Source organism: Oncorhynchus nerka, linkage group LG3, assembly GCF_034236695.1.
Source record: "Oncorhynchus nerka isolate Pitt River linkage group LG3, Oner_Uvic_2.0, whole genome shotgun sequence".
NCBI classification, from domain to species: domain Eukaryota; kingdom Metazoa; phylum Chordata; class Actinopteri; order Salmoniformes; family Salmonidae; genus Oncorhynchus; species Oncorhynchus nerka.
Genome location: NC_088398.1, coordinates 3,094,185 through 3,120,409, shown reverse-complemented (window position 1 = coordinate 3,120,409; position 26,225 = coordinate 3,094,185). Strand labels below are relative to the sequence as shown.

General features: G+C 45.2%; 1 pseudogene; it reads right to left on the bottom strand.

The window, feature by feature from the left end:
* Positions 1-26,225, bottom strand: part of LOC115120492 (small conductance calcium-activated potassium channel protein 2-like) — a 181,472-nt pseudogene that overhangs the window by 17,783 nt on the left and 137,464 nt on the right.

Sequence of the window (26,225 nt, the reverse complement as noted above, 5' to 3'; positions counted from 1 at the left end):
GAGAGAGAGAGAGACAGAGATTTAAGGCTGAATAAGAAAGGAGAGAGAGAGAGGCAAGGCTGAATAAGAAAGGAGAGAGAGAGTTAAGGCTGAATAAGAAGAGAGAGAGAGAGAGGTAAGGGCTGAATAAGAAAGGAGAGAGAGAGTCAAGGCTGAATAAGAAAGGAGAGAGAGAGAGTCAAGGCTGAATAAGAAAGGAGAGAGAGAGAGTTAAGGCTGAATAAGAAAGGAGAGAGAGAGAGAGAGAGAGAGAGAGAGAGTTAAGGCTGAATAAGAAAGGAGAGAGAGAGAGTCAAGGCTGAATAAGAAAGGAGAGAGAGAGAGTTAAGGCTGAATAAGAAAGGAGAGAGAGAGAGAGTTCAGGGCTGAATAAGAAAGGAGAGAGAGAGAGAGTCAAGGCTGAATAAGAAAGAAGAGAGAGAGAAAGAGAGAGTTAATGCTGAATAAGAAAGGAGAGAGAGAGTTAAGGGCTGAATAAGAATGGAGAGAGAGAGAGTTAAGGCTGAATAAGAAGAGAGAGAGAGAGAGTTAAGGGCTGAATAAGAAAGGAGAGAGAGAGAGTCAAGGCTGAATAAGAAAGGAGAGAGAGAGTTAAGGCTGAATCAGAAAGGAGAGAGAGAGAGTTAGGGCTGAATAAGAAAGGAGAGAGAGAGAGTTAAGGCTGAATAAGAAAGGAGAGAGAGAGAGTTAAGGCTGAATAAGAGAGAGAGAGAGAGAGAGAGAGTTAAGGCTGAATAAGAAAAGAGAGAGAGAGAGTTAAGGCTGAATAAGAAAGGAGAGAGAGAGAGTTAAGGCTGAATAAGAAAGGAGAGAGAGAGAGTTAAGGGCTGAATAAGAAAGGAGAGAGAGAGAGAGAGAGAGAGATTTAAGGCTGAATAAGAAAGGAGAGAGAGAGAGGCAAGGCTGAATAAGAAAGGAGAGAGAGAGTTAAGGCTGAATAAGAAAGGAGAGAGAGAGTCAAGGCTGAATAAGAAAGGAGAGAGAGAGAGTCAAGGCTGAATAAGAAAGGAGAGAGAGAGAGTTAAGGCTGAATAAGAAAGGAGAGAGAGAGTCAAGGCTGAATAAGAAAGGAGAGAGAGAGAGTCAAGGCTGAATAAGAAAGGAGAGAGAGAGAGTTAAGGCTGAATAAGAAAGGAGAGAGAGAGAGTTAAGGCTGAATAAGAAAGGAGAGAGAGAGAGAGTTCAGGGCTGAATAAGAAAGGAGAGAGAGAGAGAGTCAAGGCTGAATAAGAAAGAAGAGAGAGAGAGTTAAGGGCTGAATAAGAAAGGAGAGAGAGAGAGTCAAGGCTGAATAAGAAAGGAGAGAGAGAGAGTCAAGGCTGAATAAGAAAGGAGAGAGAGAGAGTTAAGGCTGAATAAGAAAGGAGAGAGAGAGAGAGTTCAGGGCTGAATAAGAAAGGAGAGAGAGAGAGAGTCAAGGCTGAATAAGAAAGAAGAGAGAGAGAGTTAAGGGCTGAATAAGAAAGGAGAGAGAGAGAGTCAAGGCTGAATAAGAAAGGAGAGAGAGAGTTAAGGCTGAATAAGAAAGGAGAGAGAGAGTTAAGGGCTGAATAAGAATGGAGAGAGAGAGAGTTAAGGCTGAATAAGAAAGGAGAGAGAGAGAGTCAAGGCTGAATAAGAAAGGAGAGAGAGAGTTAAGGCTGAATAAGAAAGGAGAGAGAGAGAGTTAAGGCTGAATAAGAAAGGAGAGAGAGAGAGAGAGAGAGAGAGAGAGAGTTAAGGCTGAATAAGAAAGGAGAGAGAGAGAGTCAAGGCTGAATAAGAAAGGAGAGAGAGAGAGTTCAGGGCTGAATAAGAAAGGAGAGAGAGAGAGTCAAGGCTGAATAAGAAAGAAGAGAGAGAGAAAGAGAGAGTTACGGCTGAATAAGAAAGGATAGAGAGAGAGTTAAGGCTGAATAAGAAAGGAGAGAGAGAGAGTTAAGGCTGAATGAGAAAGGAGAGAGAGAGTTAAGGCTGAATAAGAAGAGAGAGAGAGTTAAGGGCTGAATAAGAAAGGAGAGAGAGAGAGAGTTAAGGCTGAATAAGAAAGGAGAGAGAGAGAAGGTTAAGGCTGAATAAGAAAGGAGAGAGAGAGAAGGTTAAGGCTGAATAAGAAAGGAGAGAGAGAGAGTCAAGGCTGAACAAGAAAGGAGAGAGGGAGAGTTAAGGCTGAATAAGAAAGGAGAGAAAAAGAAGGTTAAGGCTGAATAAGAAAGGAGAGAGAGAGAGTCAAGGCTGAATAAGAAAGGAGAGAGAGAGAGTTAAGGCTGAATAAGAGAGAGAGAGAGAGAGAGAGTTAAGGCTGAATAAGAAAAGAGAGAGAGAGAGTTAAGGCTGAATAAGAAAGGAGAGAGAGAGAGTTAAGGCTGAATAAGAAAGGAGAGAGAGAGAGAGAGAGTTCATGGCTGAATAAGAAAGGAGAGAGAGAGAGAGAGAGTCAAGGCTGAATAAGAAAGAAGAGAGAGAGAAAGAGAGAGTTAAGGCTGAATAAGAAAGGAGAGAGAAAGAGAGAGTTAAGGCTGAATAAGAAAGGAGAGAGAGAGAGTTGAGGCTGAATAAGAAAGGAGAGGGAGAGTCAAGGCTGAATAAGAAAGGAGAGAGAGAGTTAAGGCTGAATAAGAAAGGAGAGAGAGAGTTAAGGCTGAATAAGAAAGGAGAGAGAGAGAGAGTTAAGGCTGAATAAGAAAAGAGAGAGAGAGTTAAGGACAAGAGAGAGAGAAGGAGGAGAGAGAGAGAGAGAGAGAGAGGAAAGAGGGAGGTAAATGGAGAGTGAAAGAGAAAGAGAGAGGGCGCGGGAGATAGAAAGAGAGAGAGGAGCGAGAGATAGAGACGTACAAGACCTTGTCATCTTCACTTGGAGCTTCTAATTAATGTCACCTAGGATGCAGGAGAAACCTCTCCTTCTCAAGTTAAAGGCCTGTGGTAGGTGTGTGTGTGTGTGAGAGATAGAGTGTGCGTTTGGGTTTTGTTGGGATCAAACACTAAACACTAAACCAATAGATAGCCAACAGGTCAGTGAATAAAATACATTGTGCTTCCACCTCAAACTCATTGGCTTAGGGTATAACTCAGGGGTGTCCAACTCATTCCATGGAGGGCCTAGAGTCTGCAGGTTTTAGTTTTTTTCCATTGAATTAAGGCCAAGACAACCAGGTGCCGGGAGTTCCTTACTAATCAGTGATCTTAATTCACCAATCAAGTACAAGGGAGAGACACTCGGCCCTCCGTGGAATGAGTTTGACACGTGGTTTAACCAGTGAATGCCATTAATCGACCAAGTTACTATGGGAGACAGAGGATGTTTTCTGACCAATAGAAAGAGTTCCCTGAAGGTTTTCAGAAGGTTACATCCTAACATTAAAAACAGTGGCCAAATATTTATCTAAGCCATAAAGGTCAATGATGAATAAGAGAGAAAATGTCCTTGAAGTTCCCAGGCGGTGTATCCACAGTAGCAACCTTTAATACAATGAATGTTCTGGAAAATGTCCCATATAAAACTGCTCTAAGAAAACTACGCTCAACTATAGCCCTGAGATCATTTTGCAGCCATTTTACAAATATTCTAGAGTATGTTTTCGACCCTAAAATCCCAGTTCTTTGTAACTGTGTGTGTGCCAGACTGCAGGCAGGGCGCATGCCTCAGAGCATGTGCATTCGCCTGTACCAGTGAGAATGCCCCTGTGTGAGAAAAGCCAAACCCATTGGAGTGTGTGAAACTTCCTAAAGAGAGCAAGTGGCTCCTCTGTTTTCGGCTGTGGTCTGGTCCGAGCTTCCCCTTCCCAGAGAGGAGCTGAGTCCTTCTTTCCCTTCGCTGTGGTCTGGTCCGAGCTTCCCCTTCCCCTTCCCAGAGAGGAGCTGAGTCCTTCTTTCCCTTCACTGTGGTCTGGTCCGAGCTTCCCCTTCCCCTTCCCAGAGAGGAGCTGAGTCCTTCTTTCCCTTCGCTGTGGTCTAGTCCGAGCTTCCCCTTCCCAGAGAGGAGCTGAGTCCTTCTTTCCCTTCGCTGTGGTCTGGTCCGAGCTTCCCCTTCCCAGAGAGGAGCTGAGTCCTTCTTTCCCTTCGCTGTGGTCTGGTCCGAGCTTCCCCTTCCCAGAGAGGAGCTCAGTTCTTCTTTCCCTTCGCTGAGTCGATACTTTATCTAAGGTAAAATTATTGATCACCTCTCTCTGCTCTGCTCTCCTCTCGCCTGCCAGATACACAGAGACATAATGTACCCTACATATTTCATAGTGGGGGCTATTTTTGAAACTTGGATCTTTAAACTGCATGAAAAATTGAGAAGGACCAGTGCATGGATGGAAGGAGGGAGGGAGGGGGGAGAGAATGGCCCAGGGGGGAGAGAATGGCCCAGGGGCGAAGAGAAGGTGGGTGAGAAATACAGATGGGGTAAAGAAAGATGTAGAAGGGGGAGATAGAGAGAAAGAGGACGGCAAGGGAGAGAAAGATATGTCCCCCTGCCCAGTGCTTTCCATACTGGCAACACAACACTCTCTTGGGGGAACAGCGTCACTTCATCGCAGGGTGCCGCGTGTGCATCTGAGGGCCAATCAGAGTTTGCGTGCTGCAGAGAACCAGATCAGAGGCCAACAGCATACAAACACACACACATACATACACACACAAACACATGCAGACACACACTCATATGCAGACACACACTCACATAAACACACACATACCCTCTTGGTGAGTTGTGTGTCCATCATGAAGTTGTGGACGTGTTTCTCCGCCTTGGTCAACTCCAGCTTCCTTGCTACCACGGCAACCACCAGAGCTGTACAGCCCGCACCCTGAGAGAGAGAAAGAGAGAGAGAGAGAGAGAGAGAGAGAGAGAGAAAAGAAAGAAAGAAAGAAAGAAAGAAAGAAAGAAAGAAAGAAAGAGAGTGAGTGAGTGAGTGAGTGAGTGAGTGAGTGAGTGAGTGAGTGAGTGAGTGAGTGAGTGAGTGAGTGAGTGAGTGAGTGAGTGAGTGAGTGAGTGAGTGAGTGAGTGAGTGGAGAGTCAAAACAATCTGTCAATCAGTGGATCTCAATTAGGAAAAGCGAGGGAAAGAAAGGCAGAGGACAATCTGTGTATCATTAACAGACAACAAGGATGGAGGGAGTGAGAGAGAATGAATCTCAGATGAGAGAGAGAGAGAGAGAGAGAGAGAGAGAGAGAGAGAGAGAGAGAGAGAGAGAGAGAGAGAGAGAGATATTATGACATTTGAAATGTATTTTATTTTATTTTATTTCTTTTATTCCATCTTTATTTAACCAGGTAGGCTAGTTGAGAACAAGTTCTCATTTGCAACTGCGACAGGGCCAAGATAAAACGTAGCAATTCAGTTCGACACATACAACAACACAGAGTTACACATGGAATAAACAAAACATACAGTCAATAATACAGTAGAACAAAAGAAAACAAAAAGTCTATATACAGTGAGTGCAAATGAGGTAAGTTAAGGAAATAAATAGGCCATGGTGGCGAAATAATTACAATATAGCAATTAAACACTGGAATGGTAGATCGGCAGAAGATGAATGTGCAGGTAGAGATACTGGTGTGCAAAGGAGCAAAATAAATAAATACCAGTATGGGGATGAGGTAGGTAGATAGATGGGCTGTTTACAGATAGGCTATGTACAGGTGCAGTGATCTGTAAACTGCTCTGACAGCTGGTGCTTAAAGCTAGTGAGGGAGATGTGAGTCTCCAGCTTCAGAGATTTTTGCACTTCGTTCCAGTCATGGGCAGCAGAGAACTGGAAGGAAAGACGACCAAAGGAGGAATTGGCTTTGGGGGTGACCACTGAGATATACCTACTGGAGTGCGTGCTACGAGTGGGTGCTGCTATGGTGACCAGTGAGCTGAGATAAGGCGGGGCTTTACCTAGCAGAGACTTGTAGATAACCTGTAGCCAGTGGGTTTGGCGACGAGTATGAAGCGAGGGCCAACCAACGAGAGCGTACAGGTCGCAAGGGTGGGTAATGTATGAGGCTTTGGTGACAAAACGGATGGCACTGTGATAGACTGCATCCAGTTTGTTGAGTAGAGTGTTGGAGGCTATTTTATAGATGATGTCACCGAAGTCGAAGATCGGTAGGATGGTCAGTTTTACAAGGGTATGTTTAGCAGCATGAGTGAAGGATGCTTTGTTGCGATATAGGAAGCCGATTCTAGATTTAATTTTGGATTGGAGATGCTTAATGTGAGTCTGGAAGGAGAGTTTACAGTCTAACCAGACACCCAGGTATTTGGAGTTGTCCACGTATTCTAAGTCAGAGCCGTCCAGAGTAGTGATGCTGGACGGGCAAGCAGGTGCGGGCAGTGATCGATTGAAAAGCATGCATTTAGGTTTACTTGCGTTTAAGAGCAGTTGGAGGCCACGGAAGGAGAGTTGTATGGCATTGAAGCTCGTCTGGAGGTTAGTTAACACAGTGTCCAAGGAGGGGCCAGAAGTATACAGAATGGTGTCGTCTGCGTAGAGGTGGATCAGAGAATCACCAGCAGCAAGAGCAACATCATTGATGTATACAGAAAAGAGAGTCGGCCCGAGAATTGAACCCTATGGCACACCCTTAGAGACTGTCAGAGGTCCGGACAACAGGCCCTCTGATTTGACACACTGAACTCTATCAGAGAAGTAGTTGGTAAACCAGGCGAGGCAATCATTTGAGAAACCAAGGCTGTCAAGTCTGCCAATAAGAATGTTGTGATTGACAGAGTCGAAAGCCTTGGCCAGGTCGATGAATACGGCTGCACAGTAATGTCTCTTATCGATGGCGGTTATGATGTCGTTTAGAACCTTGAGCGTGGCTGAGGTGCACCCATGACCAGCTCTGAAACCAGATCGCATAGCAGAGAAGGTATGGTGGGATTCGAAATGGTCAGTAATCTGTTTGTTAACTTGGCTTTCGAAGACCTTAGAAAGAGGGTAGATAGATATAGGTCTGTAGCAGTTTGGATCTAGAGTGCCACCCCCTTTGAAGAGGGGGATGACCGCGGCAGCTTTCCAATCTTTGGGAATCTCAGACGATACAAAAGAGAGGTTGAACAGGCTAGTAATAGGGGTTGCAACAATTTCTGCAAAAAAAAGAGAGGAAAGAGAGGGTCCAGATTGTCTAGCCCGGCTGATTTGTCGGGGTCCAGATTTTGCAGCTCTTTCAGAACATCAGCTATCTGGATTTGGGTAAAGGAGAAATGGTGGGGGCTTTGGCGGGTTGCTGTGGAGGGTGCAGGGCAGTTGCAGCCATGTGGAAAGCATGGCCAGTCGTAGAGAAATGCTTATTGAAATTCTCAATTATAGTGTATTTATCGGTGGTGACAGTGTTTCCTAGCCTCAGAGCAGTGGGCAGCTGGGAGGAGGTGCTCTTATCCTCCATGGACTTTACAGTGTCCCAGAACTTTTTTGAGTTAGTACTACAGGATGCAAATTTCTGTTTGAAAAGCTTGCCTTAGCTTTTCTAACTGCCTGTGTATATTTGTTCCTAATTTCCCTGAAAAGTTGCATATCACGGGGGCTATTCAATGCTAATGCAGAACGCCACCGGATGTTTTTGCGCTGGTCAAGGGCAGACAGGTCTGGCGTGAACCAAGGACTATATCTATTCCTAGTTCTATTTTTTTGAGAGGGGCATGCTTATTTAAGATGGTGAGGAAGGCACTTTTAAAGAATAGCCAGGCATCATCTACTGACGGGATGAGGTCAATGTCATTCCAGGATACCCCGGCCAGGTCGATTAGAATGGCCTGCTCGCAGAAGTGTTTCAGGGAGCGTTTGACAGTGATGAGGGGTGGTCGTTTGGTCGCAGACCCATCACGGATGCAGGCAATGAGGCAGTGATCGCTGAGAAACAAATTGAAAACAGCAGAGGTGTATTTGGAGGGTGAATTAGTTAGGATGACATCTATGAGGGTGCCCATGTTTACTGATTTGGGGTTGTACCTGGTAGGTTCATTGATAATTTGTGTGAGATTGAGGGCATCAAGCTTAGTGTGTAGGATGGCCGGGGTGTTAAGCATGTCCCAGTTTAAGTCACCTAGTAGCACGAGCTCAGAAGATGGGGGGCAATCAGTTCACATATGGTATCGAGGGCACAGCTGGGGGCAGAGGGAGGTCTATAGCAAGCGGCAACAGTGAGAGACTTGTTTCTGGAAAGGTGAATTTTTAGAAGTAGAAGCTCAAATTGTATGGGTACAGACTTATATAGTAATACAGAACTCTGCAGGCTATCTTTGCAGTAGATTGCAACACCGCCCCCTTTGGCAGTTCTATCTTGGCGGAAAACGTTATAGTTAGCAATGGAGATTTCAGGGTTTTTGGTGGTTTTCCTAAGCCAGGATTCAGAAACGGCTAAGACTGGGTTGGCAAAGTGTGCTAAAACTGAGCATTCCAAAGTGTCCTGTGATTTTGATGCCATTTCCGGTCACAACTTGCAGACTTGTTTACGTGTTGCTGTGCGTTTTGTTGCCAAACTTACTTTGCTACCTGACAACTTTACGTTTTTTACTTTTTAATTACCGTTTATATTTTTGGTTTTTCCCTCAACTTTTTTTTTTTCATTAAACTTTTTCACTCCGGACGCTTTATCTGGACATGGTTCGTCAGGACCTCCAACAGCCGAAGCTAAGTAGTAACATTAACATGATGCCTTCTAGTTGCAGTCGCTGTACTCATAATATACAGGAGAACGATCGCCTTACGGCGAGGATAGCTGTGCTACAAGCCCAGCTTCAGACGCAATCGTTAGGCAAGGGTAATTTCAGTGTAGGAAAGGATGAAACAGCGTCTGTGCCACCAGTAAGTACAGATAGTAACGTTAGTATAAATCCCCTCGCACAGTCCCCGCAGCCGGACAACTTTCTCACGGTTTCTGGAGGGAAATGCTGTAGGAATGCTCAACCGGTGTCGCTCATTCAGCCGACAGAAACTTTCAACCGCTTTTCCCCATTAAGCAACGAGTCGGAGTCAGAGGCCGAGCCTTCTCTACTCCTCCCGTTACGGGGTCTGAGACGCCGAAGCTTCCCACCATTAGCTCTGACAAATTGAAAACTCTAGTCATTGGTGACTCCATTACCCGCAGTATTAGACTTAAAACTAATCATCCAGCGATCATACACTGTTTACCAGGGGGCAGGGCTACCGACGTTAAGGCTAATCTGAAGAGGGTGCTGGCTAAAGCTAAAACTGGCGAGTGTAGAGAGTATAGAGATATTGTTATCCACGTCGGCACCAACGATGTTAGGATGAAACAGTCAGAGATCACCAAGCGTAACATAGCTTCAGCGTGTAAATCAGCTAGAAAGACGTGTCGGCATCGAGTAATTGTCTCTGGCCCCCTCCCAGTTAGGGGGAGTGATGAGCTCTACAGCAGAGTCTAACAACTCAATCGCTGGTTGAAAACTGTTTTCTGCCCCTCCCAAAAGATAGAATTTGTAGATAATTGGCCCTCTTCCTGGGACTCACCCACAAACAGGACCAAGCCTGACCTGCTGAGGAGTGACGGACTCCATCCTAGCTGGAGGGGAGCTCTCATCTTATCTACCAACATAGACAGGGCTCTAACTCCTCTAGCTCCACAATGAAATAGGGTGCAGGCCAGGCAGCAGGCTGTTAGCCAGCTTAGTGGAGTCTGCCACTAGCACAGTCAGTGTAGTCAGCTCAGCTATCCCCATTGAGACCGTGTCTGTGCCTTGACCTAGGTTGGGCAAAACTAAACATGGCGGTGTTCGCCTTAGCAATCTCACTCGGATAAAGACCTCCTCCATTCCTGTCATTATTGAAAGATGTACCTCACATCTCAAAATAGGGCTACTTAATGTTAGATCCCTCACTTCAAAGGCAGTTATAGTAAATGAACTAATCACTGATCATAATCTTGATGTGATTGGCTTGACTGAAACATGGCTTAAGCCTGATGAATTTACTTTGTTAAAATGAGGCCTCACCTCCTGGCTACACTAGTGACCATATCCCCCGTGCATCCCGCAAAGGCAGAGGTGTTGCTAACATTTACGATAGCAAATTTCAATTTACAAAAAAAAAAAGACGTTTTCGTCTTTTGAGCCTCTAGTCATGAAATCTATGCAGTCTACTCAATCACTTTTTATAGCTACTGTTTACAGGCCTCCTGGGCCATATACAGCGTTCCTCACTGAGTTCCCTGAATTCCTATCGGACCTTGTAGTCATAGCAGATAATATTCTAATCTTTGGTGATTTTAATATTCACATGGAAAAGTCCACAGACCCACTCCAAAAGGCTTTCGGAGACATTATCGACTCAGTGGGTTTTGTCCAACATGTCTCTGGACCTACTCACTGTCACAGTCATACTCTGGACCTAGTTTTGTCCCATGGAATAAATGTTGTGGATCTTAATGTTTTTCCTCATAATCCTGGACTATCGGACCACAATTTTATTACGTTTGCAATTGCAACAAATAATCTGCTCAGATCCCAACCAAGGAACATCAAAAGTCGTGCTATAAATTCACAGACAACACAAAGATTCCTTGATGTCCTTCCAGACTCCCTCTGTCTACCCAAGGACGCCAGAGGACAAAAATCAGTTAACCACCTAACTGAGGAACTCAATTTAAAACTAAAAACATTTCTCATAAGAAACTAGCTCCCTGGTCTACAGAAAATACCCGAGCTCTGAAGCAAGCTTCCAGAAAATTGGAACGGAAATGGCGCCACACCAAACTGGAAGTCTTCCGACTAGCTTGGAAAAACAGTACCGTGCAGTATCGAAGAGGAAAAGGAACAATAAGAACAATCCGAAATTCCTTTTAGATACTGTCGCAAAGCTAACTAAAAAGCAGCATTCCCCAAGAGAGGATGGCTTTCAGCAGTAATAAATTCACTTCTTTGAGGAAAATATCATGATCATTAGAAAGCAAATTACGGACTCCTCTTTAAATCTGCATATTCCTTCAAAGCTCAGTTGTCCTGAGTCTGCACAACTCTGCCAGGACCTAGGATCAAGGGAGACGCTCAAGTGTTTTAGTACTATATCTCTTGACACAATGATGAAAATAATCATGGCCTCTAAACCTTCAAGCTGCATACTGGACCCTATTCCAACTAAACTACTGAAAGAGCTGCTTTCTGTGCTTGGCCCTCCTATGTTGAACATAATAAATGGCTCTCTATCCACCGGATGTGTACCAACCTCACTAAAAGTGGCAGTAATAAAGCCTCTCTTGAAAAAGCCAAACCTTGACCGAGAAAATATAAAAAATGATCGGCCTATATTGAATCTTCCATTCCTCTCAATTTTTTTTATAGAAAAGGCAGCAACTCACTGCCTTCCTGAAGACAAACAATGTATACGAAATGCTTCAGTCTGGTTTTAGACCCCATCATAGCACTGAGACTGCACTTGTGAAGGTGGTAAATGACCTTTTAATGGCATCAGACCGAGGCTCTGCATCTGTCCTCGTGCTCCTAGACCTTAGTGCTGCTTTTGATACCATCGATCACCACATTCTTTTGGAGAGATTGGAAACCCAAATTGGTCTACACGGACAAGTTCTGGCCTGGTTTAAATCTTATCTGTCAGAAAGATATCAGTTTGTCTCTGTGAATGGTTTGTCCTCTGACAAATCAACTGTCAATTTCGGTGTTCCTCAAGGTTCCGTTTTAGGACCACTATTGTTTTCACTATATATTTTACCTCTTGGGGATGTCATTTGAAAACATAATGTTAACTTTCACTGCTGTGCAGATGACACACAGCTGTACATTTCAATGAAACATGGTGAAGCCCCAAAATTGCCCTCGCTAGAAGCATGTGTTTCAGACATAAGGAAGTGTGGATGGCTGCAAACTTTCTACTTTTAAACTCGGACAAAACAGAGATGCTTGTTCTAGGTCCCAAGAAAAAAGAGATCTTCTGTTGAATCTGACAATTAATCTTAATGCTTGTACAGTCGTCTCAAATAAAATTGTGAAGGACCTCGGCGTTACTCTGGACCCTGATCTCTCTTTTGAAGAACATATCAAGACTGTTTCAAGGACAGCTTTTTTCCATCTACGTAACATTGCAAAAATCAGAAACCTTCTGTCTAAAAATGATGCAGAAAAATTAATCCATGCGTTTGTCACTTCTAGGTTAGACTACTGCAATGCTCTACTTTCCAGCTACCCAGATAAAGCACTAAATAAACTTCAGTTAGTGCTAAATACGACTGCTAGAATCCTGACTAGAACCAAAAAATGTGATCATATTACTCAGTGCTAGCCTCCCTACACTGGCTTCCTGTCAAGGCAAGGGCTGATTTCAAGGTTTTACTGCTAACCTACAAAGCATTACATGGACTTGCTCCTACCTATCTCTCTGATTTGGTCCTGCCGTACATACCTACACGTACGCTACGGTCACAAGACGCAGGCCTCCTAATTGTCCTTAGAATTTCTAAGCAAACAGCTGGAGGCAGGGCTTTCTCCTATAGAGCTCCATTTTTATGGAATGGTCTGCCTACCCATGTGAGAGACGCAAACTCGGTCTCAACCTTTAAGTCTTTACTGAAGACTCATCTCTTCAGTGGGTCATATGATTGAGTGTAGTTTGGCCCAGGAGTGTGAAGGTGAACGGAAAGGCTCTCGAGCAACGAACCGCTCCCCTCTTTCCACTGGGATTCTCTGCCTCTAACCCTATTACAGGGGCTGAGTCACTGGCTTACTAGGGCTCTTTCATACCGTCCCTAGTAGGGGTGCATCACTTGAGTGGGTTGAGTCACTGATGTGATCTTCCTGTCTGGGTTGGCGCCCCCCCTTGGGTTGTGCTGTGGTTGAGATCTTTGTGGGCTATACTCGGCCTTGTCTCAGGATGGTAAGTTGGTGGTTGAAGATATCCCTCTGGTGGTGTGGGGGCTGTGATTTGGCAAAGTGGGTGGGGTTATATCCTTCCTTTTTGGCCCTGTCCGGGGGTGTCATCGGATGGGGCCACAGTGTCTCCTGACCCCTCCTGTCTCAGCCTCCAGTATTTATGCTGCAGTAGTTTATGTGTCGGGGGGCTAGGGTCAGTTTGTTATATGTGGAGTACTTCTCCTGTCCTATCCGGTGTCCTGTGTGAATTTAAGTATGCTCTGTCTAATTCTCTATTTCTCTCTTTCTTTCTCTCTCTCGGAGGACCTGAGCCCTAGGACCATGCCTCAGGACTACCTGACATAATGACTCCTTGCTGTCCCCAGTCCACCTGGCTGTGCCTCTGCTCCAGTTTCAACTGTTCTGCCTGTGATTATTATTATTTGACCATGCTGGTCATTTATGAACATTTGAACATATTGGCCATGTTCTGTTAGAATCTCCACCTGGCACAGCCAGAAGAGGACTGGCCACCCCACAAAGCCTGGTTCCTCTCTAGGTTTCTTCCTAGGTTTTGGCCTTTCTAGGGAGTTTTTCCTAGCCACCGTGCTTCTACACCTGCATTGCTTGCTTTTTGGGGTTTTAGGCTGAGTTTTTGTACAGCACTTTGAGATATCAGCTGATGTACGAAGGGCTATATAAATACATTTGATTTGATTTGATTTAAAGCAGTGAGTAAAACAAACTTAGGGAGTAGGCTTCTAGTGTTAACATGCATGAAAGCAAGGCTTTTACCTTTACAGAAGTCAACAAATGAGAGCACCTGGGGGGGTGGGAGTGGAGCTAGGCACTGCGGGACCTGGATTAACCTCCACATCACCAGAGGAATAGAGGCGAAGTAGGATAAGGGTACGGCTAAAGACTATACGAACTGGCCGTCTAGCACGTTCAGAACAGAGTGTAAAAGGAGCAGGTTTCTGAGCACGATAGCATAGATTCAAGGCATAGTGTACAGACAAAGGTAAGGTAGGATGTATAGATTCAAGGCATAGTGTACAGACAAAGGTAAGGTAGGATGTGAGTACATTGGAGGTAAACCTAGGCATTGAGTAATGAAGAGAGAGATATAGTCTCTAGAGATGTTTAAACCAGGTGATGTCATCACATATGTAGGAGGTGGAACAACATGGTTGGTTAAGGCATATTGAGCAGGGCTCGAGGCTCTACAGTGAAGTAAGACAGTAATCACTAACCAGGACAGTAATGGACAAGGCATATTGATATTAGAGAGAGGCATGCGTAGCCAAGTGAACATATGGGTCCAGTGAGTGGTTGGGCTGGCTGGGGACACGGCGATTCAGACAGTTAGCAGGCTAACAAGCTAACAGTTAGTAGGTTGGAGCTAAACAAGCTAGTAGCTAGTAGACCAGGGCAAGCTAGCAGTTAGCAGACCGGGTTAGCAAGCAAGCAGATAGCAGGGGCTAGAAAGTTAGCCTTTGGGGTGACGTCGCGATGGGGGTAAGTCTGTTTTTGCCTCTTCGTGCGGTGACGTCGATAGACCAGTCGTGGAATTAGTAGGGTTCCAAGTAGCTCTAGGTAGCTAGCAGGCCAATATTGTAGAATGCTTCGGTGGTAGCACAGGAGCCCTGGCCGGGCTAGCTTCAAGCTAATTGGTGCTTGCTTTGGGATAGAAATGCTATCCAGGAGTAGTCATCCGGGATTGAGGTTAGCTAGTTGTGAAGATCCAGATGAAAATGTTCAGTTTGCGGTAGGAATCCGGGGATAAAAATAACAGGACTGTTATGCTCTGGTTAGAGTCACGTTGTTCGAACTGGCGAGAGCTTTCCGAGCTGAAGGTTAGCTGATGACCGCTGGCAATGGTTTGCTGACTGATATCTGGTAGTTAGCTGGCTAGCTTCAGTTGAGGGATTCCAGATCCGAAGTAAATATAAATACTTTAGGGAAAAAAGCAGATCCACGCCACATTGGGTGAGGCGGGTTGCAGGAGAGTATTTAGATGATGAGGTTTAGCAAAATGTTTTAAAGGATATGCGACAAAAAAGATGTAAAACGATATATACAAGGGACACGACACGACAAAGACGTCTGACTGCTACGCCATCTTGGATTCTAAGTGTCTCTATTACATTGGAACTTTTGTGAGTGTAATGATTACTGCTCATTTGATTTTTTTATTTCACTTTGTTTATCTATTTCACTTGCTTTGGCAATGTAAACATATGTTTCCCATGCCAATAAAGCCCCTTAAATAGAATTGAAAGAGAGAGAGTTAAAGGATATTGCATCTCAAAATGTAATGTTCTCAGACATTTTCATACCTCTAGAATGGTCCGAAGTCCAACTTCAAGTCAAGATTCTATGCATTAGGAGAAATCTTCAATCTAATTAGATGTTTCCAATCCTTTCCATTGACTTGGGATTGATGGCTGTAGATTCCTCCTAATGCATGCAGCTAACAGGGTCTAACAGGGTCTAACAGGGTCTAACAGGGTCTACACTACAGATAGAATGTGGAATACTAATTTAGAAAAGTACAAAACATCTGACGTTAGGAAAATGTCTGACAAACTTTGATTTTAGGGAGAACTGTGGCTTGAATAGAGTCTCACAGACATCCCTGGGAGAGAGAGACGGAAAGAGATAGAGAGAGAAAGGACAGGAAGTTAATTAAGTTTCATATTAAATACTGTTTTGTACGGTAGAGAAGGAGAAAACTTGTTTCTGAAGAGGGAGCTGGAGAGGGAGGAGAAAGAGAGGGAACAGGAATGTGCTTGTGAGAGAGAAGGAGAGGAAGGAGGAGAAAGGAGGAGAGGGAGATAGAGAGGGAGGAGAAAGAGAGGGAACAGGAATGTGCTTGTGAGAGAGAAGGAGAGGAAGGAGGAGAAAGGAGGAGAGGGAGATAGAGAGGGAGGAGAAAGAGAGGGAACAGGAATGTGCTTGTGAGAGAGAAGGAGAGGAAGGAGGAGAAAGGAGGAGAGGGAGATAGAGAGGGAGGAGAAAGAGAGGGAACAGGAATGTGCTGGTGAGAGAGGTGGAGAGGGAGGAGGAGAAAGGAGGAGGGGGAGGAGGAGAGAGGAGGAGAGAGGAGGAGAGGGAGATGGAGGGATGAAGTAGGTATTAATGAGGTCACATAACTCCTGATAAGAAATGAATTAGGATTAACCATGTTTAATCCAAATATGTGTGTGCGTGCGTGCATACTGAATGTTGATAAACCTGTAGCTAATGGACTAGACTTTAATGCACACTCTTGAAAAAACAAGACACTTGCTGAAAATAACTTCATCTAAAACATAAAAGACAAAAAGTCAGTGACCACATCTTTACTCTCCGTACACTCTATTTGTAAAATATCAATAAAATATTGAAAGCCTCGCAATGTTTTTATGTGTGTGTGTGTGTGTGTGTGTGTGTGTCTGTCTGTCTGTGTATGAGTGGGTTTACAAAGTAACACTGATTTCAAACTAAATATCTGTCATAAAAAGGGAATCACCCATCTGTCCTCTAGGTCATAAAACATTAACACACAGCTCTCTCTCTCTCTCTCTATCGCTCTCTCCCTCCCTCCCTCTGTCTCTCTCTCTCTGTCTCTCTCTGTCTCTCGTTCTCTCTCTCTCCCCTCTGTCTCTCTCTCTCTCTCTCTCTCTCTCTCTCTCTCTATCGCTCTCTCCCTCCCTCCCTCTGTCTCTCTCTCTGTGTCTCTCATTCTCTCTCTCTCCCCTCTGTCTCTCTCTCTCTCTCTATCGCTCTATCGCTCTTTCCCTCCCTCCCTCTGTCTCTCTCTCTCTGTCTCTCTCTGTCTCTCGTTCTCTCTCTCTCCCCTCTGTCTCCCTCCCTCCCTCTCTCTCTATCGCTCTCTCCCTCCCTCCCTCTGTCTCTCTCTCTGTGTCTCTCGTTCTCTCTCTCTCCCCTCTGTCTCTCTCTGTCTCTCGTCTATCTCTCTCTCCCTCCCTCTGTCTCTCTCCCTCCCTCTCTCTCTCCCCTCTGTCTCCCTCCCTCCCTCCCTCTGTCTCTCTCTCTGTGTCTCTCGTTCTCTCTCTCTCCCCTCTGTCTCTCTCACTCCACTCTGTCTCTCTTTCTCTCTCTCTCCCCTCTGTCTCTCTCTCTCTCTCTCCCCTCTGCCCCCCCCTCCCTCTCTGTCTGTATAATAAACATATCCAGGGACAGCAGACAAATCTTTGTAATAAAACTGTGACAGGAAACGCACACACACGTACACAGCCATATGCACGTACACAGCCATATGCACGTACACAGCCATATGCACGTACACAGCCATATGCACGTACACAGCCATATGCACGTACACAGCCATATGCACGCACACAGCCATATGCACGCCATATGCACAGCCATATGCACGTACACAGCCATATGCACGTACACAGCCATATGCACGTACACAGCCATATGCACGTACACAGCCATATGCACGTACACAGCCATATGCACGTACACAGCCATATGCACGTACACAGCCATATGCACATACACAGCCATATGCACATACACAGCCATATGCACGTACACAGCCATATGCACATACACAGCCATATGCCCATACACAGCCATATGCACATACACAGCCATATGCACATACACAGCCATATGCACATACACAGCCATATGCACGTACACAGCCATATGCACGTACACAGCAGCAGCCATATGAACATGAGAAAATGAAAAGCTTTGCAGAGAGACATGTTTTTGTAATCTAATTTGGCATACATTAACAAACTCCCCCATTCTCCTCCCCTCTTTTTAACTCCCACGCCCGTCAAAGAGACGAGGGTGAGAATTCCCCCTATAGAAAGTCATTACAATCACTTTCAACCAGGGACAAATCACATCATGTACTCACTCACTCTTTCTCTCTCTTCAACCTCTTATCCTCTCTCTCTCTCTCCATCTGTCTCTGACCTCTCACCTCCTCTTTCCCTTCTCTTTTCCCTTCTCTGCTCATCCTCCTCTCATCCTCCTTGTTCTTTCTGTTCCTCTCTATCTTTCTCTCTGTAGCTTTCTCCATCCATCCCCCTCTTCTGGGGAACAGAAGCAAAAACCTCTCAGAGACAGAGACCCTGTCTATATAACTCTTTTGTGTCTGTCTGTCTGTCTGTCTGTCTGTCTGTCTGTCTGTCTGTCTGTCTGTCTGTCTGTCTGTCTGTCTGTCTGTCTGTCTGTCTGTCTGTCTGTCTGTGTGTGTGTGTGTGTGTGTGTGTGTGTGTGTGTGTGTGTGTGTGTGTGTGTGCATATGTTTATGTAAATGATCTTGCATACGTGTGTGTGTTTTGTGTGTTTTTGTATGTTTGTTTGTGTGTTTGTGTTTGTGTTTGAGTGAGTGAGTGAGTGTGTGTTTCTGTGGGATGTTTCTGGAGTCATATTGAGAGTGCATGTCAAGCTCTGTGATAGTGGTGTGTGTAGGATGCAGTCAGTAACAGCGGGTATGGGAGTATCTGTGTCCACCCCGTGTGTGTGTGTGTGTGTGTATCTGGCTTTGTAAGTGAAGGTGTGGGCGTATGTTGGTGTGAGCAGGAACAGACAGGAAGACAGATACAGAGAAAGAGGCTGACAGAATAAAGGGACAAGGAGAGAAGAACTGAATGAATGAATGAATGGAGAGAGAGAGAGAAACAGCAGAAAAATAGAGAGAAGACAAAAGACAAAGAGAGTAAAAGAGATAGATGGATAGAGAGAGAGAGGGAGAAAGAAGGAGCGAGGAAGAGACAGAGATCACCTGACTGAAATAAACACAAACAAAATACTGACACTAACAGACGGACAACAGACCAAAATAAACCCATAGTCTGAGGAAGGAGAAAGGGAGAGAGAGAGAGAGAGAGAGAGAGAGAGAGAGAGAGAGAGAGAGAGAGAGAGAGAAAGTTGGGGCCTCCGTTACACTATTGAGAACAGACACACACACACACACAGTCCATTAGACTCAGAGCGCTAATGCAGGGGGATAAACAGACGACACAAATGACAAAATGCCCCCTAATCCTGGACCTAGTGAACGAGAGAGGACAGGAGATATGAGGACAGAGAGAGAGGACAGGAGATATGAGAACAGAGAGAGGACAGGAGATATGAGGACAGAGAGAGGACAGGAGATATGAGGACAGAGAGAGAGATGAACCTGGAGAAGAGTCCCCTAAGCAAGCTGGTCCTGGGGCTCTGTTGACAAACACAAACACACCCTACAGAGCCCCAGGACAACAGCACAATTAGACCCAAGCAAATCATGAGAAAACAAAAAGAGAATTACTTGACACATTGGAAAGAATTAACAAAAAAACAGAGCAAACTAGAATGCTATTTGGCCCTAAACAGAGAGTACACAGTGGCAGAATACCTGACCACTGTGACTGACCCAAAATTATGGAAAGCTTTGACTATGTACAGATTCAGTAAGCATAGCCTTGCTATTGAGAAAGGCCGCCGTAGGCAGACATGGCTCTCAAGAGAAGACAGGCTATGTGCTCACTGCCCACAAAATGAGGTGGAAACTGAGCTGCACTTCCTAACCTCCTGCCCAATGTATGACCATATTAGAGAGACATATTTCCCTCAGATTACACAGATCCACAAAGAATTCGAAAACAAATCCAATTTTGATAAACTCCCATATCTACTGGGTGAAATTGCACAGTGTGCCATCACAGCAGCAAGATTTGTGACCTGTTGCCACGAGAAAAGGGCAACCAGTGAAGAACAAACACCATTGTAAATACAACCCATATTTATGCTTATTTATTTTATCTTGTGTCCTTTAACCATTTGTACATTGTTAAAACACTGTATATATATATATATATGACATTTGTAATGTCTTTATTGTTTTGAAACTTCTGTATGTGTAATGTTTACTGTTAATTTTTATTGTTTATTTCACTTTATATATTCACTTTATATATTATCTACCTCACTTGCTTTGGCAATGTTAACACATGTTTCCCATGCCAATAAAGCCCTTGAATTTAATTTAATTGAGAGAGGACAGAGACAGAGGGAGGACAGGAGATATAGGACAGAGAGAGAGGACATGAGATATGAGGACAGAGAGAGAGGACAGAAGATATGAGGACAGAGAGAGAGGACAGAAGATATGAGGACAGAGAGAGAGGACAGAGACAGAGAGAGGACAGGATATATGAGGACAGAGAGAGGACAGGAGATATGAGGACAGAGAGAGAGGACAGAGACAGAGAGAGGACATGAGATATGAGGACAGAGAGAGAGGACAGGAGATATGAGGACAGAGAGAGAGGACAGAGACAGAGGGAGGACAGGAGATATGAGGACAGAGAGAGATGACAGAATATATGAGGACAGAGAGAGAGGACAGAGACAGAGAGAGGACAGGAGATATGAGGACAGAGAGACAGGACAGGAGATATGAGGACAGAGAGAGAGGACAGAGAGAGGGAGGACAGGAGATATGAGGACTGAGAGAGAGGACAGGAGATATGAGAACAGAGAGAGAGGACAGGCGATATGAGGACAGAGAGAGAGGACAGAGACAGAGGGAGGACAGGAGATATGAGGACATATAGAGAGGACAGGAGATATGAGGACAGAGAGAGAGGACAGAGAGAGGGAGGACAGGAGATATGAGGACAGAGAGAGAGGACAGGAGATATGAGGACAGAGAGAGAGGACAGGAGATATGAGGACAGAGAGAGAGGACAGGAGATATAAGGACAGAGACAGAGGACAGGAGATATGAGGACAGAGGGAGGACAGAGAGAGAGGAGAGGAGATATGAGGACAGAGAGAGAGAGCGAGAGAGAGAGGACAGGAGATACGAGGACAGAGAGAGAGGGAGGGAGTAGGACAGAGATAAAGAGAGGGAAGGAGGAGGACAGAGAGAAAGAGAGGACAGGAGATAGGAGGATAGAGAGAGAGGACAGGAGATACGAGGACAGAGAGAGAGGACAGGAGATATGAGGACAGAGAGAGAGGACAGGAGATATGAGGAGAGAGAGAGAGGGAGGGAGTAGGACAGAGATAAAGAGAGGACAGGAGATAGGAGGACAGCGCGATAGAGAGGACAGGAGATAGGACAGAGAGAGAGGGAAGGAGGAGGACAGAGAGAAAGAGAGGACAGGAGATATGAGGACAGAGAGAGAGGGAAGGAGGAGGACAGAGAGAAAGAGAGGACAGGAGATAGGAGGATAGAGCGATAGAGAAGACAGGAGATATGAGGACAGAGAGAGAGGACAGGAGATATGAGGACAGAGAGAGAGGACAGGAGATACGAGGACAGAGAGAGAGGACAGGAGATATGAGGACAGAGAGAGAGAGGGAGGGAATAGGACAGAGATAAAGAGAGGACAGGAGATAGGAGGACAGAGCGATAGAGAGGACAGGAGATAGGACAGAGAGAGAGGGAAGGAGGAGGACAGAGAGAAATAGAGGACAGGAGATAGGAGGACAGAGAGAAAGAGAGGGAGGGAGGTGGAAAAGAAGAAAGAATCTCAGAAAGAAAGAGAAAGGGGTGACATTGATACACACACAAAATACACACACACACAACCATAAACATGGTGGTACCATGATGCCGGTTAGTAAACAGACTCCTTTGCCACAGTACGTGTGAGGCACCATGTCTCCGTAGCCAATAGACAGGAAGGTGATAGAGATGAGCCACATCGCCCCCAGGAAGTTACTGGTCACATCCTGGGCATCATGATACCTGGGGAGAGAGAGACAGGAAGTTACTGGTCACATCCTGGGCATCATGATACCTAGGGAGAGAGAGACAGGAAGTTACTGGTCATATCCTGGGCATCATGATACATAGGGAGAGAGAGACAGGAAGTTACTGGTCCTATCCTGGGCATCATGATACCTGGGGAGAGATAGAGGGAGAGAGCGAGAGCGAGAGAGAGAGAGAGAGAGAGACGGAGAGCGAGAGAGAGAGAGAGAGAGAGAGAGAGAGAGACAAAACTCCACTACTCCTCTCTCACACGTACCTCTCACACACTCGTACGGTCCAGGCAGCGATGATCCACAGTGAGATGCTGAAGACCAGGAGAACAGTGCCTGGACAGATGGTCATCAGAGTCTTCATCACAAACCTTGTGTTAAAGTGCACCTGCAAAGCACACACACATGCACGCAAGCACACACGCAGATGTAACGCACACACGCAAATAACACACGCACACATACGCAGTGTTAGATGTCATCGATAACGTATATAACGTACAGTTGAAGTCAGAAGTTTACATACACCTTAGCAAAGTACATTTCAACTCAAGTTCTCACAATTCCTGACATTTAATCCTAGTAAGAATTCCCTGTTTTAGGTAAGTTAGGATCACCACTTTATTTTAAGAATGGGAAATGTGGGCCTCCCGGGTGGCGCAGTGGTCTAGGACACTGCATCGCAGTGCTAGCTGTGAGACTCTGGGTTCGTGAGAGAGACTCTGGGTTCGTGCCCAGGCTCTGTTGCAGCCGGCTGCAACTAGGAGGTCCATGGGGCGACGCACAATTGGCCTAGCGTCGTCCGGGTTAGGGATGGTTTGGCCGATAGGGATATGCTTGTCTCATTGAGCACTAGCGACTCCTGTGGTGGGCAGGGTGCAGTGCACGCTAACCAGGTCGCCAGGTGCACGGTGTTTCCTCTGACACATTGGTGCGGCTGGTTTCCGGGTTGGATGCGCGCAGTGTTAAAAAGCAGTTCGGCTTGGTTGGGTTGTATTTCGGAGGACGCATGGCTTCGTCTGTCCCGAGCCCGTACGGGAGTTGTAGCGATGAGACAAGTTAGTAACTACTAACAATTGGATACCATGAAAAGGGGAGATTTTTATATATATATATATTTTTTTTTTTAAATGTCAGAATAATAGCAGAGAGAATGCTTCAGCTTTTGTTTCTTTCATCACATTCCCAGAAGTTTACATACACTCAATTAGTATTTGGTAGCATTGTCTTTAAATTGTTTAACTTGGGTCAAACGTTTCAGGTAGCCTTCCACAAGCTTCCCACAATAAGTTGGGTGAATTTTGGCCCATTCCTTCTAACAGAGCTGGTGTAACTGAGTCAGGTTTGTAGGCCTCCTTGCTCGCAGACGCTTTTTCAGTCCTTTTCCCTCCAAACATAACGATGGTCATTATGGCCAAACAGTTGTATTTTTGTTTCATCAGACAAGAGGACATTTCTCCAAAAAGTACGATCTTTGTCCCCATGTGCAGTTGCAAACTGTAGTCTGGCTTTTTTATGGCGGTTTTGGAGCAGCGGCTTCTTCCTTACTGAGTGGCCTTTCAGGTTATGTCAACATAGGACTAGTTTTACTGTGGTTATAGATACTTTTGTACCTGTTTCCTCCAGCATCTTCATAAGGTCTTTTGCTGATGTTCTGGGATTGATTTGCACTTTTCACACCAAAGTACGTTCATCTCTAGGAGACAGAATGCGTCTCCTTCCAGAGCGGTATGACGGCTGCGTGGTCCCATGATGTGTATACTTGCGTACCATTGTTCGTACAGATGAACGCGGTACCTTCAGGCGTTTGGAAATGGTTCCCAAGGATGAACCAGACTTGTGGAGGTCTACAATTTATTTTCTGAGGTCATGGCTGATTTCTTTTGATTTTCCAATGATGTCAAGCAAAGAGGCACTGAGTTTGAAGGTAGGCCTTGAAATACATCCACAGGTACACCTCCAATTGACTCAAATTATGTCAATTAGCCTATCAGAAGCTTCTAAAGCCATAATGACATTTTCAGTCAACTTAATGTACTGTATGTAAACTTCTGACCCACTGGAATTGTGATACAGTGAATTATAAATGAAATAATCTGTCTGTAAACAACTGTTGGAAAAATTACTTGTGTTATGCACAAGGTAGATGCCACAACCGACTTGCCAAAACTAGAGTTTGATAACAAGAAATTTGTGCGTGGTTGAAAAACGAGTTCTAATGACTCCAACCTAAACTTCCAACTTCAACTGTATATAATCTGTACACAAACATACATAAACTGTGTTAAAGTGCACCTTCAAACACCAACTGAATGGGACGGACGTCCTGGAATGGAGCCTGTGGCCCTTTGAACCTGAATTACTACATATAACATTATCTCAAAGCCCTTGTTGACAACACATGATTTACGTGAAAACTCTCACGTTGGGATTCCGTCCTCCATGGTCTTAATTAATCATGTTTTAATCACGTCAGATCATATTGATAGTAATAAATGGAACAGGTCATATTAACTGTCCATTCAGTAGTAGTTAGTTCAACCATTGAAGTGTTAAGAGCTGATAAACGAGGGTTAATCTAGTAGAACACCAGGGGATCCACATACAGCAGCTCCCCTCATCACATCTCATTCAGCCATATCCTGAAGGACATATTACAACCCTACTCACTATCTAACACATTACTCATCTAATACACTGGCACTCTCTCTCTCTCTCTCTCTCTCTCTCTCTCTCTCTCTCTCTCTCTCTCTCTCTCTCTCTCTCTCTCTCTGTCTATGTCTCTTTCTATTAATTCTACATCTCCTTATCTCAGTCTCATTGTACAATTCCCTCTATCATATCTCACACTTTCTTTTATCGCTTTACTATTGACCTCACTAATGTAATACCCACTACTCTCTCTCTCTCTCTCTCTCTCTCTCTCTCTCTCTCTGTCTCTCTCTCTCTCACTCTCCCCTCCCTCTCTCTCTCACTCTGTCTCTCTGTCCCCCCTCTCTCTCTCTCTCTCTCTCTCTCTCTCTCTCCCCCCCCTCTCTCTCTCCCCCCTCTCTCTCTCTCTCTCATTCTCTCAATAATTTCCCCGCATCTCATTCTCATAGGTTGTGTCCTATGACAGGAGAATTTAGTCTCTGTCATTACTGTCCTCAGTTACCTGACAAAGGAGAATTTAGTCTCTGTCATTACTGTCCTCAGTTACCTGACAAAGGAGAATTTAGTCTCTGTCATTACTGTCCTCAGTTACCTGACAAAGGAGAATTTAGTCTCTGTCATTACTGTTCTCAGTTACCTGACAGAGGAGGATTCAGTCTCTGTCATTACTGTCCTCAGTTACCTGACAGAGGAGGAGACAGCAAGGCAGACATCAATCAATCATTCATACTTCATTGGACAGACACAGGAGGAGATGACAAAATGGTGAGAGACACAGGAGGAGAGAAAGAGATGGAGGGAGACACAGGAGGAGATAAATAGATTGAGCAACACAGGATGAGAGAAAGGCAAGATGGAAGGAGTGAGACAGAATGAGTGAAGAGTAAGAGTGAACAACAAAGCCCCCGGCACACACACACCTTATTGAGGGCCACTATGCTCCGTGAGGAGGCATCGGTGAACACACACACCTTATTGAGGGCCCCTATGCTCCGTGAGGAGGCATCAGTGAACACACACACCTTATTGAGGGCCCCTATGCTCCGTGAGGAGGCATCAGTAAACACACACACCTTATTGAAGGCCCCTATGCGCATTGAGGAGGCATCAGTGAACACACACACCTTATTGAGGGCCCCTATGCTCCGTGAGGAAGCATCAGTAAACACACACACCTTATTGAGGGCCCCTATGCGCATTGAGGAGGCATCAGTGAACACACACACCTTATTGAGGGCCCCTATGCTCCGTGAGGAGGCATCAGTGAACAGTTTGCTGTGCAGCAGCATGACGCGGGCGATGAGGTAGAGGCGGAGGAACATGGGAACACTCAGCACCATGTCCAGGTCAGCCTCAGCCTGGGACGGGGCGTAAGAGAACGCCAGACGTGCCCGCCACTGGAACTTAAAGTCCCCGGGCACCGGATGCACCGCCGACACCAGTAGCTCCAACGATATCAGCAACACCCGATTCAACGTCATGGCGATGCGCCAGTCGTCCGCTCCGTTGTCGATGACGAAGAGCTGTGGCAGGGAAGAGGAGGAACAAGGGACAGGAAGAAAGAACGAGGGCTGGTTAGAGCGGAGGTAGCATTTGAACCACTTTGTAATGACTTAGTAATGAACGTCGACATCATCATCATGGTCACCATCATCATCATCATCATCAGTAGTTTGGTACATGATTACAGTGTTAGTGCCTGTAGTAGTCAATATAATGGCTTTGCATAATCACAGTGGATTTATCATTGATTTGATGAGATGAAGGTGTTAGAATGTAGTGACACTGTTGATGTTTAGACTGCGTTGTTCCCCTTTCCCTCATATAAAACCAACTGTCTGCTAACTGTCATCTAACTATCTGCTAACTGTCATCTAACTATCTGCTAACTGTCTACGAATTGTTTGCTAACTATCTGCTAACTGTCTGCTAACTGTCATCTAACTATCTGCTAACTATCTGCTAACTGTCTACTAATTGTCTGCTAACTGTCTGCTAACTCTCAGCTAACTCTCTGCTAACTGTCAGCTAAATGTCTGCTAACTCTCAGCTAAATGTCTACTAAGACTC